Source organism: Macrobrachium rosenbergii, chromosome 12 (genome assembly GCF_040412425.1).
Source record: "Macrobrachium rosenbergii isolate ZJJX-2024 chromosome 12, ASM4041242v1, whole genome shotgun sequence".
In the NCBI taxonomy this organism is placed as follows: domain Eukaryota; kingdom Metazoa; phylum Arthropoda; class Malacostraca; order Decapoda; family Palaemonidae; genus Macrobrachium; species Macrobrachium rosenbergii.
Genome location: NC_089752.1, coordinates 59,562,820 through 59,577,126, shown reverse-complemented (window position 1 = coordinate 59,577,126; position 14,307 = coordinate 59,562,820). Strand labels below are relative to the sequence as shown.

The 14,307-nt window shown below is 34.7% G+C and overlaps 1 pseudogene; it reads right to left on the bottom strand.

Moving 5' to 3' along the window:
- Window positions 1-387: 387 nt before the first annotated feature.
- Window positions 388-14,307, bottom strand: part of LOC136844025 (NADH-ubiquinone oxidoreductase chain 1-like) — a 22,448-nt pseudogene continuing 8,528 nt past the window's right edge.

Sequence of the window (14,307 nt, the reverse complement as noted above, 5' to 3'; positions counted from 1 at the left end):
AATAAATGCTTCTGCTTACCCACAAAAGCCAACAAGCCACAACACAAACAGAACAAAGGAACGTAGAGTCAAAAATTGAAAATTGTCATTAGTTTCAATAGTTTAAATAAAATAATGGTCTTGTAAACCGTAGATGAATTTACTGTTCTTGAAGCTCAGAAAGAAGAAACCATTCCCATCCTCAGTCCCCAAAACTAATATTTTACATAAACTACTTTCTGCATCAACACATTGCTTCTGTCTTCTTTTTTACTAATATCCTCTTCAATTTGCTTCACTCGCATAACGCACCCCCTAGCCATAGGACTAACGCTAATCCTCCAAACTATTTTAATCTGCGTGTCTGCAGGCCTTTTATCAAAATTCATATGATTCTCTTATATCCTATTTTTGATTTTTATAGGAGCCACACTAGTCTTATTTATTTACGTAGCCTCCCTTGCCTCAAATGAAACGTTCAAGCTGTCAATTAAAATAATTTCAGCTTTTACTCTACCCCTATCTGTAATACTCATTCTACCTTTCACAGACCAAATAATAACTCCAACTAAAGATTCTGCAGAACTTTCATTCCTAAGAGGCCTTCAAGACATACAATCAACGCAAATATCACTAAGACACATATACAACCCCACCACAGCCACCCTCACAGGAATAATCATTTTGTATCCTCTGTTAACCCTTATTGTCATAGTCAAACTCAGATCAACCTTTTCTGGACCCCTCCGAACATCCTAATGACAGCACCTATACGAAAATCACACCCCCTATTTAAAATTGCCAACGGAGCCTTGGTAGATTTACCCACTCCAGCTTACATTTCTATTCTATGGAATTTTGGTTCTCTACTGGGCATATGCTTAATAGTTCAAATCGCGACAGGACTATTTTTAGCTATACACTACACAGCAAATGTAGATTTAGCATTCTCAAGAGTGGCTCACATTTGCCAAGATGTAAACTATGGATGACTCCTCCGAACAGTCCACGCCAACGGCGCCTCATTCTTCTTTATTTGCCTGTATAGACACATCGGACGAGGAATCTACTACGGATCATTCTTATATATACATACCTGATCAGTTGGGGTAATTATTTTATTTCTAACTATAGCAACAGCCTTCCTAGGATACGTGCTCCCTTGGGGACAATATCATTCTGAGGGGCCACTGTAATTACCAATCTGATATCTGCAATTCCATTCGTAGGAACAGACCTGGTACAATGAATTTGGGGGGGATTCGCAGTAAGTAACGCAACGCTAACACGATTTTTCATCTTCCACTTCCTATTCCCATTCATTATCGTAGCTGCCTCTATAGTCCATATTTTATTTTTACACCAAACAGGATCTAACAATCCCTTAGGAATCTCCAGACAACTAGAAAAAATCCCCTTTCACCCCTACTTCTCATTCAAAGACATCGTGGGATTCGTAGTCACACTAGCTGCCCTAATCATCCTCACACTCCTCGATCCTTATCTCCTAGGAGACCCAGACAACTTCATCCCAGCCAACCCCCTAGTCACCCCAGCCCATATTCAACCAGAATGATAGTTCCTATTCGCTTACGCAATCCTGCGATCAATCCCTAATAAACTAGGAGGCGTTATCGCCTTAGTGATATCAGTAGCCAATTTATTCATCTTACCGTTCACACATAAAAACAAATTCCGGAGACTAGCCTGCTACCCAGTCAGACAAATCTTATTCTGATCTATAATTAGAATCGTAATTTTATTGACACGAATCGGTGCCCGACCAGTAGAAGACCCTTACATCCTCAAAGGACAAATCTTAACAGTCTTATATTTCTCATTCTTCATTATTAACCCGCTAGCAATAGTTGTATGAGACAAACTCATAGACTGACTATTCATCTTTAGGAAGACAAGTGTTTTGAAAGCACCCAACAAGAGTTCGAATCTCTTAATAGTCTATCCTAATTTCTTTATAAAGCTATACTAGGGTAACCTCTAAAAAAAACCTTCAATCCTATAAAAAAAATACAATAATTTAAGGCCACAGGAAGAAACCTTTTCCAAGCAGGATACATCAACTTATCATAACGGAATCGAGGTAAAGTACCACGCACCCATACAAAACAAAAACCGATAAACATAATTTTTATATACAACAATAAAGAAACAAGTCCACTCCCTAAAAAGATAATAGAAAAAAGAGCTCTCAGAAACAAAATCCTAGCATACTCAGCCATAAAAATTAGAGCAAATCCACCGCCCCTGTACTCGGTATTAAATCCTGATACTAACTCAGATTCACCTTCCGCGAAATCAAAAGGAGTTCGGTTACTTTCAGCCAAACAAGAAGCAAACCATAACAAAGCCAAGGGGAACCCTAAAATAAAAACCAACAATAACGTTGATAGCTCTCAAACAATCTTAAATCAAAACCACCCACCAAAAACAACATGCTTAATAAAATCAAAGCAAGACTCACCTCATAAGAAATAGTCTGAGCAACAGCACGAAGACAACCCAAAAGAGAATACTTAGAGTTAGAAGCCCAACCAGCGCCTATAGTAGAATACACTCTCGCCCTCGTACAACAGAGAAAAAACAGAATACCAAACTCAAAAGAGAAAAAACCTAACTCTTACGGCATTAAACACCAACAAACCAAGGCGATAAATAGCCTAAATACAGGAGACAAATAATAAGGTATAAAATTACTCATGGTAGGAAAAGTTTGCTCCTTAGTAAATAACTTAACAGCATCAGCAAAAGGCTGTAATAAACCAGCATAGCCCACTTGATTAGGACCCTTACAAATCTGAATATAACCTAAGGTCTTACGCTCAAGTAATGTAAAGAAGGCAACAGAAACCAAAACTAAAATCACTAAAATTAAATAACTAACCAACTTAATCAAAATTATCACAGAAAGAAAGCACAAATGGACCCCTTCCTATTGCCTATAGTAATCACTATATTAACGGATCCTAAATCCGACGCACTAATCTGCCAAGGCAATCCATTAAAGTTTATCTTATACAAAGATTATCCCAAAAGCTCAATCCTTTCGTACTAAAGCCATTTTTTAACCACTAAAAGATAGAAACCAACCTGGCTCACACCGGTTTGAACTCAAATCATGTAAAATTTTAAAGGTCGAACAGACCCACCAGCTAAACGTTTACACCTAGCTGAAATTTTAATTCAACATCGAGGTCGCAACTACTCTTGTCGATAAAACTCTCAAAGAAAATCACGCTGTTATCCCATAAGGTAACTTATTCTCCTAATCCCCAAAGAGGGATCAAATCCTAATTAATACTATAAAATTCAATAGACAGTTACACATTATATCTTCATCTCCCCAACGAAATATAAACCAGACAAAACTACTTTTCACTCACATCGCAAGTTAAGCCCAAATTATATCAAGTTTTATAGGGTCTTATCGTCCCCCTAAACAATTTGAGCCTTTTCACTCAAACATTAAATTCAAACATCGTAAAGGAGACAGCTTGTCCCTCGTCCAACCATTCATTCAAGCTTCCAATTAAAAGACTACTGACTATGCTACCTTCGCACGGTCAAATTACCGCGGCCCTTTAAATAAATCAGTGGGCAGGCTAGACTTTATAACTAATTCACACAGACATGTTTTTGATAAACAGGTGGGGACAAAATTTGCCGAGTTCCTTCTAAACGCATCTCAAGCTATTTAAAAAATAAGTAACACTCAAACATAAAAGTTAACTTCAATTCTACTTATACTCGTATAAACATTCTATATAAACATTCTATATAAACACAGGACCGCCATGCTTACTGCGGAGCCCAACAACAAAGAGAGGCACATGTGACTCTTATTAGCCTAATTTACATTAGAGGTAAAAATGAAAATTACAAACCAAACACTGATACTGTTATTTATGTTATTACTGGAAAGCAAGTGAAATTTAATATGAGTTTCACTCAAGTGAACATAGTTTTGACGTTCGCTCAGTCAGGCCTTTCTCTCAAGGTTGCCACCATTCTTTATCCGTATGGACTTGTGAAATTTGTCTGTCCTATCCTATGAGAGAAACACTGGGCACATGTTCTTCTTTGTTATGCACTAAGCTATCTAGTACAAAATTTGATTTCATGCAATACTCGTTGGCCAGCGAATAGCAAAATAATAAATATGATTCAATAACTTGGCTAACGACCTTGGAAAATATGTGGCTGGCAGGCAGTGTTTGAACCCGATAAACTCTCGCTTTCCTTATTATTATAAATTGTAATTTATAAGTGCTCTCATTTAATGCACATTTTCTTACCTACTCTTCTTATTATTATAGCAATGGTATTATTAATATTACTTACCTTGGCCTGTATCCTTGTTTGGGAGAATTTTGGATGAAATTATTTTGATCTTACTTTTAACTTTTAATTAATTCATATTTAATTTGATTCCAAGTTCTTTATCTTTGCAAATTAATTAGAGAATGCTAATGTCAATTACAGAAATCCTGGCAAGGTCTCACCACTGTTATGTAGGTCATTTGGCTAATTAAGTTTATTTGTAATATCTTGGACTTGTCTACCCTAGCTTTACCTAATACCCACGTAATCCTGTCAATTAAGGCTAAAGGTTACCGAAAAAAAGACAGATAATAACAGTAATCAGATCAGGTCAGCAGTTGACACTGGAGTTACTGAATATAGATATTTATTCTGAACCACATGAATTAAATTGACATTACTCAAAACAACTAGTTTCAACAAAGTAAAATAAAAGTGTGAACTGATTCCTTACAGGAGCTAACAACGGCTCTGATTTAGTCCCACTTCGGACATAAAATATCTTAAAAATAAAGTGTGAATAACGCAACGGCTAGGGACCTCTTGTGACGCTTCTATAGGGCAAATTACTGCAATTGCTTGAATTGAGGCTCTTGGCACCAAGGATGCTAATTCTTCTCCAAACAAGAGGATGGCCAGGTCCAAGGCATGCACAATTGTGGAAGAGACGTATCCAGATAACACTCCTGTACTACAGAGACTTTTGCTCATCATTAATTAATTGCACGGGATGAATCTTAGATCAAGACTATTACTTTAACACCATGGAGGATAACTTATGCAACTCCACTAGGCAACAATAATTGTACTTAATATATTTGACCTCATAAATGGGATATGGTTTTACTAGGATTTACTTAGTCAGTGACTGTTTAAGAGAGGAAAACTTGAAACACAAAAAATGAGAGTTGCAGTCGAAGGGAAAGAGAACTGGGCGTAATTGTCAAAATCTGACTTACCGATGGGATAGATAATGCAGTGATCAATTGCATCAAAAGTCCTTGGTCTGCTGGAATAGCAATCCTTTGCCCCACGTTTGAAAGGACAGAGACAAAGGGGCTTAAGTGGACTGCCTGGAAAACGTCTCGCTTTGACGGGCGCCACTCCGAGTCTGTTTTTGGAGGCTGGGATAGCTTGGGTCGTGACTGGTCTCGGCTCCTTCCACAAGCCAACTTGGCTTGGACGTAGGTAATGTCTGGAAAATGACAAAGGCAAACCAGTCCAAAAGGTCATACAAAATTGCCCTTAAGGTACAGTCTTTCTAAGGTTTGTCCTCGCAAAACCTATCCCGTCTTATATCCCTCTAAACTAAACTTCCTAACCCTCTGACGGTTGGGATCTGTTCAAATCAACTTCTGCTACTTCCCGCTCCCTTGTCTCTTGCGAGAGGCATCTACTCTTCCTAGCTCTAATGTTAGAATTACTTTTATTCTCTTTCGAACATGACAGCTAATATTTAGAACACACGCACACACACACAAACACACACACACACACACACACACACACACACACAAACACACACACACACACATATATATATACATATATATATATATATATATATATATATATATATATATATATATATATATATATATATGTATGTATATATGTATATATATACATATATATATACATACATACATACATGAATGTATATATATGCGACCTTATACACAGATAAGAAACTTGTACCAGGTGAAAGTTACCACAGGGAACTATAATAATGGCAAGTATATTTTAGTTGCCTTTCGGAAGATAAGCTTGAATATTTCCATGGCAATAAATTATGGGGCCTTGATCGATATGCATCAAAAACATTACCCCCCTAAATGATATATATTCAGCTTCACTCATATCTATTCACTAATTATTTAACTTGCTCATTAGAATGCACTGACACAAGCAAAGACAATATTAACTTCTACAAAATTCATTATTAAAGAAAATACTGATATTAACATAAAAAAAATCCATTCATACGCTGTCTAGATATTTTACAAAAAAAACAAGTTATTATAACTATAAATCTCCTCTGCACCTAATATCTTGGTCACTAAGTAAGGTTAGATTCGGTTAGAGTAATTAAAGTTAGGTTTGATCAAGTTAATCTATTTTTCCTCTGTAAATAACTGACATCTTCTTTCTATATTTCCTGTTACTTTCTGTTACTTCTTCCAAATGAATACCATATTCTTTGGAAGTTTGAATTTCAAGTCAATGGACCCTGTGGGCTTGGTTCATATGAATAAGGTTCATCTCCTGAGTAGTAATAATAATAATAATGTTACCATGGCGTTAAATCTACTTACAACTCACATGAAACATACTTTTGGCAGAGGTATTGAGAATCCATTGATGTTCTTCTACTTTAAAGGGTAAAAGGGCAACTGATTACCCTCTCTAACCTTGCAACCGATCGACCGTGATAGACGTGATACTCCGAAAAGATGGATCTCATTTGGATCAACCTTTCTCCAACAGATGGAGGACAATGACCAGTTAGAAAGACGGTAGTTGGCTTAAGGGCCAATTAGGTTATGTGCTGAAGGTTTAAAATTTGAGGCAGTACGAATAATGGAGGGGGAAGTCTTCAGCTTACATGGTGTATATAAGAATTTTATGTTTTGTGCAAGAAAGCCAATAAAGTAAGATAGAGATTAAAGTAAAAATGAGAAAGTGATTTTTAGATGTGACCAAGACTCAATGGTAAAAATGCGTAACTCACAGCTGAGGGACGTGTTTTATATATATAAATATATATATATATATATATATATATATATATATATATATATATATATATATATATATATATATATATATATATATATATATATATATATATATATATATATATATGTGTGTGTGTGTGTGTGTGTGTGTGTGTGTGTGTGTGTGTGTGTGTATGTATATATATTTTATATATATGTATATATATATATATATATATATATATATATATATATATATATATATATATATTACAATGAACGGGATCTCTTTTCTCGCAACCTCACCCGTTTTTACATCTGCAACATAATTGAAAAAGGAGTAAAAATTTCTTAATTACTAGAACTGGGGGTTTCCATTCGCCCCTTCAGAAACTCTCTCCTTCGTTCCCCAAAATGGTTAAGCCTAACCCTCTCTCTCTTTGTTCAAAGTGACTGCTTTTAGGCCTAATTCCACATACCCCTACATCAAGCAAGGCAAGGGAGGAGCCAAAAAAGAGAAAGTTGCCCCCCCCATTCTGAACTCTCCATGTGGGTTTTCTGCTGCTATGCAGTCATTACAGAAAACGTGACATAGATTGACCTTTGTGGCACCTGGAAGAGAAGCGATGCGTAATCCCCGAAGGGTATTGATAGATGCTGCAACAGAAATTGGAGAGAGAATGCTCAGGACGTGACCCAAGGACAGATGTCCTCTTCTTGGCTGTCCTTTTGAATCAACCACATGTCGACCCCGGGGCTTGAACCAGTATACTTTGTAGTGGCATTTTAGTGAGGACACTGCCATCTTAACGAAGGTAATGTGCCGGAGTAAGGTTCTTTTAGTAAGTCACGATCCTGTAATTTCTCTGCCTGATATTTCTTTTATTTTCCATTTTGCGATCACCTTCAGTAATTGTGGTGGAGTATCCAGTGTTCAACACCAATGCATAACTGCGTTAAGCATTAGTGTTGAACTGAGTGAATTGGCACCATCTGTGCATTCCTGTTTCCCTTTGAGCGTCTTATCATTATTGCAAGTAACCGTCTTGCATATATTTGCAGATAGGCCTCGACTGTGGAATCTCTCGGCTCCATCCATGTGCAGTTCCCCTTCTATCCCCCACTGCGATGTTCCTCGTATGAAGATATCGTCAGAGTAAAATGTTTATTCTGTGTAGGATTCATTATTTTAGCAGGCCCTTATTATCACCTGCCAGTAATTCGTCATTCTTCTGGTCTGTGTTTCCTATGTAAATACAATTAGTTAAGAGAACCCTTGATTTTACGTAATTTTCCCTCACATGAAGAAGGCCTTAAGCCATAGATTTCCCTTGCCTTGTCTGCGAATTATCCTAATCATGAGTCATATGTGTAATAAATAAATGGAACTCCCTGTGTTCATCCGTTACCGCCCAAAATCAAGTAAGTATCCCCAGGACATTCATAGAAATAATATATATATATATATATATATATATATATATATATATATATATATATATATATATATATATATACACATATACTGTGCTGCGGTTGATGACGGAAAATTACCTCGAAAACAAAATAAGTAATAGAGGAACACTAGTGATGTTAACTATTTTTCGTATTAATAATGGAAACCAAGCAAGCTTTCAGTAAATATCACATTCTATTCTTTTGAGTAAGTAACGTATTATATTACGGAAAGCAAACATAAATAAATAAGACGTTAGTCCAAGATACTGTGTTTAAGCAATATCATATAACAAACTCATTATTCGTGCGTCCTATTGGGAGAGCGTTGCTTAAGGATTTACCTGTAATAGAATTAAATGCGATGAGATTTTGGCTTGATCCACTTCAGACAGCAGCCAGACAGTTCACAGACTATTGCCCAAAACTTTGAAGTATATATACATATATATACATATATATATATATATATATATATATATATATATATATATATATATATATATATATATATATATATATATATATATATATATATATATATATATATATATATATATATATGATCATGTATACATATATTTATATAAGTACATAAACACATATAAACATATATATATATGTGTGTGTATATATATATATATATATATATATATATATATATATATATATATATATATATATATATATATATATATATATAATATAGACGCTCCTGGTGTCCTGCCCTAGGTAGATCAATCTTTTCCTTTGACTTGGAGAAGCGACTCATGCAAAGCCTTCTTCTTCTTCTTCTTCTTCTTCTTCTTCTTCTTCTTCTTCTTCTTCTCCGAATGGAAAAGAATCGCGACTTTTGGGTCATAAAGACGTTTTTTTGGGACGTCACCGTCTTTTGGGAGGAACTCTGACGAGAAAAGTAAGAATACAAAAGACAACGCAATTAAGGGGTCTGACGTCATTCCTCCCACAGAGAGAGAGAGAGAGAGAGAGAGAGAGAGAGAGAGAGACTCACGTATAATATTTCAAAGGAAGTACAATTGCACAGTATTTTGTACAGACAATAACAAAGGTAATAATAAACAGCAGCTAATGTATACATTTTTATACACATATAGACACATGTAATAAACACACACACATAAATATATATATATATATATATATATATATATATATATATATATATATATATATGTGTGTGTGTGTGTGTGTGTGTGTGTGCGTGTGTGTGTGTGTGTGCACAAATAATTCGAGTGATTTAGCATTAATCGGAAAAAAAAGACTCACCATCTAATTTATTTCAATTGAAACATCTCTCTCTCTCTCTCTCTCTCTCTCTCTCTCTCTCTCTCTCTCTCTCTCTCTCTCTCTCTCTCTGTCTTGTACATTTAATGACAATCTCTTACTGGCCGTTATCACCTAAGCCCTCCCGAAATTGCTTACGCGATAATTAGGAAGGTGTTTCGTTATTAACAAGTCCTCCTTAATAAGGTACTTGTTAATTAAAACAAGTTTCGCAACATTGGACCCTTAAGGGAGGTAGGTCTGCATACGGTGTACTTTACGAGGCATACTGTACATGGTTCTGGGGATTGGAGAGGGTGGGGGGTGTTGTTTCAATGCAGCGTTCTTCCTCCTCCCCTCAATCTTGCCCTCTCCCCCCCCCGCCCCGGCGCCAAGCCAACTGAACTGCTCTCTGCATTTTATTCTTCATTCAGGCCCTTTTGCTGCTCAACTTCCTCAACTTTACTTACTATAGTATCATCAAATTTCTATATAATAATAATAATAATAATAATAATAATAATAATAAATAACCTAAGAAACAAAAAGTAAGGTGAAACATTCCGGAGTGTTTAAAACGAGCAAATAATCAATAACTCATTCCAAAATGGCTACACCCTTCAAAAATAATGGATGAACAGTCAAAGAACAAAAAACATGCCCCAACCCCCGAAACACACATATACTGGGAAAAAGACAGAAAAACACACGCCATTAGCAACTAATGAAAGTAGAAGCCGAACGTAACAAAACGACCATAAGAAACCCTTAGGCCTTTAGGCCTATGGAGGCAGGACAAAATGCTGCAAGTCAGGTCCCTTCCTTAGGCTTCGCCTTTGACGGATTTTGTGCGAGCAAAGTAGATTATTTTGATTATGAATAGAGGAATGTCCTAGTCTTATGAGATAATGACAGGTTTAGTCATTTCCTTCTGTTCCTAAAAATATGTGCTCATTTTCTCGATTTCGCCAGAATGTTTGATTCCTTGAATTCACCGCAATATTTGGCCTATTCTCTATGCTCATAAACACATAAGTGCATTATTTAATGTATGTGATTTTCTCAGAAGAAAATGAGCAACATGGATGGATCCTTTTTATGCTTATAAACAAGACCTCAGTCTAGCGTATTTGTCTGAAAATTCCTGGCACACTATATAATCGTAGACAAATACCTGAGTGAGCATTTATGTTCATTATGTACCGCTACCTGTCACTGTTTATTGTGTGCAGTGACTAATCTTCATACAAGTTTACACACTTTCATCTGCAGTTTCGACGAAGCTACATTAAATCAAGAGACCTACTAACACCAAACAACATTAATTTTTTATAAGTAGAATATTTGCTCGCGTGAGGAAGACGTTTCCAAACATTTTCAAATTATTTGACGATATTTCTTTGTATATAAGTGAAAAGGGTCGATGGGAAGGCAGGTAATTCAGATAATTCACCCTGATTTCTAGAAAATAATATGCATAAATAGTATATCATTTGATACTAATGCTAGTAATGATCCACTTTTCCGCTGAGAAAAAAAATCACATTTTTTAAATCAGGAAAAACAGAATCTGATATAAATGAAAAGAAAAATCCGTCAATAAAGAACCGCAATAATTCACTCCGTAAATCAGAGGAAAGTGACTGAACAAATGCGCATTATATTAACTGCCTTGAAAAAACATTACCTCGACGATGCAGCCTAAAAAGAGCCCATTAATGTTGCTGCATAGAAAAAATATTGAAAATAATCCAAAACATGAAGGAGGGAGGGAATGCATCCAATTAGCAGTAGCAGGGATCCTCGTTGTCCAAGATAAAAGAATTCTTTAATGATAATGGAATTACATGTTCGTGGTTAGAGGAATGTGTACTTCGCAGAGAGAGAAAAGAAAAAAGGAGAGAGAGAGAGAGAGAGAGAGAGAGAGAGAGAGAGAGTAAATTTTATCGTACAAAGACAAATCTCGTGCGTATTGTATAGTTCATTTACTAAAGATTTCTCTTCGAAATGTTAGACAATGGCTTAGAGGCTAATGCACTGCGAAGGAATCTTTCATCTATATTTTTACATAGATGTTTATTAGTAATATAATACCTGAAACCTCTGTATATATTCTTTTTACTTGCTATAAACTTTTAAAATAAATGTTTTATCATTATATATTCAAAGCACGAACACGGTTAATAAATATGAATGCATTCATGTATTCCCTTTTCTTTTCAGACGATTATAAAATACATTATTGTCTTGCATTCAGGTTTCTTTTCACACATTTACAAAATATCATGAACTCGGTTTAAAAAATCAGACTCCACGTATTCCGATTTCATTTCGTAAGTTTACAAAATACGATATCTCCATGCATTCCCTTGTCTTTAAACAGATGTACATAATACAATATATCCATGTGTTTCGTTTGCCTTCAGTAGTGTTATAAAATGCAGTGTTTTCACGTTTTCAGCCCTCCTTCAACAGGGGTCACAAAATACAATATTTTCATACATTCAGTTCTCCTTCAGTTAGGGAAACGAAAATTAAATCAATTTACTAAAGGCCAGTCGGAGCTACCTCGCCCTGGTTTGCCATTAATGACCAATTTGTGAAGTTGACACTTGGAAATGAGTGCCAGAATAATCGCCTTCATTTTCTGCACCACTTATTGTATCCCATTATCCAGGTCTTGCCCCCAGGGAATGCTCCGGATTTGTTACACGGGGATTTGCGGAGCTTCGTAGATGGAGTTCATTTCCTCTCTCTCTCTCTCTCTCTCTCTCTCTCTCTCTCTCTCTCTCTCTCTCTCTCTCTCTCTCTCTCTCTATGGTCTATGTTTTACAGGATGTTTAATTTTCTCTATATTTGTATTTTCATTTATGCTTACTTTCTTTCTTTCTTTATTGCTTTGTTTATTTTTAATGCATTAGTATTCGCTCTTTGTGAACCACCAGGAAGATGCAGGTTATTTGTTTACGTATTTAATTGTTTTTTTATTTATTTTCCTTCTTCACTTGCTGTTTTTTTATACTTACTTTGTTTACTCTTTGCTGCAAATAAATCCACTCCACTTCATCTTCCTCAGCATCTTTATTTTTATAAACACGTCATCATAATTCTGTTCAAAGCACGCATTGTCGATATCAAGTGTTTCATTTGTTTACCGACGTTAACCTTCCTGGGCTTTTATTGATAATCACAGAAAATTTTTAATTTTTCTTCATTGGGGAAGACACCTAGGAAAATTTTACGAGATCAACAAACACTTTGAGGTCTAGAGAGGAGAGGAAAAATACAGAGGAAAGTAACACTAAAATCAAAATCAACTGCAGCAATTCAGGTGATTTTCACATTAGATTTGTCGTCGGAAATCACATACAAAGTCCCCGGCAATATTCTCCATGCCTTGATTGGTGTGATATTTCATTTGTAAAACCTGATGGCGTTAATATTAAATGAGTTTCAAGATTTTCTTGTCAACCTCCTGATTTGAAATCAAGTAATTGAGGATCAAAGATTCTTCTAAGCAGGGATTTTGATTTTAATGATTCAGGTGTAATGGTACAAAAATATTGCTTTGAAGGAGCGTGTCAAGAGTTTTGCAATACTAAAATTTTAAATTAACCTCTAAATTGTTAGCAGTTCAACTATGCAGGGATAAAATCTTTTTCTGCAATGAAGTTAACAACGTTAAAATGGTTTGAGATATTTCCGAACCTTATTCTGCTCATGAGATTAAAACTCTCAGGTTAAACTTTGCCTTATACTGAAGCTACTTCCAGTTCACCTTTGATCATGGTGACAATAACAACTGTTCGAGCCTTCTGAATTAACTAAGTTTAGCACACAATATTAGCAGTTTTACTTGATGAAACTGTTTTTTCACTCAAGATAATTATTTTTGAAATCAAGAGCTCCTCATCATCAGAAGGTCTGTTCAAGTATAACATTTTACTACCTTGATCTGATGACATCATCTGTTTAAAAAAATACATTTAAACTCTAGGCAGTACAGGTTAGTTTCTAATGAAAAAAAAGTTAGAATAATTTCTTTACTTGAACATTTAGAATTAATTCTTTGAAGGTTTCAACTTTTATTATTTTCGGAAGGAATATTCCTATCCTGAAAAAATCATATATATATATATATATATATATATATATATATATATATATATATATATATATATATATATATATATATATATATATATATATATATATAATAAATATAAATAAAAATAAGTAAATAAACAAATAATACACACACACACATATATATATATATATATATATATATATATATATATATATATATATATATATATATATATATATATATATATATATATATATATATATATATATATATATATATATATATATATATATATATATATATATATATATATATATATATGATGTATATTGATACAGTGTTTGTAATGGTTAATTTAAAATTTATTGTATTTAATCTGCTATCTGTTAATTTCATGCCTTAAAGTTATTTCGAATGAAGATTTACCTTCAAAACCATCAGCTG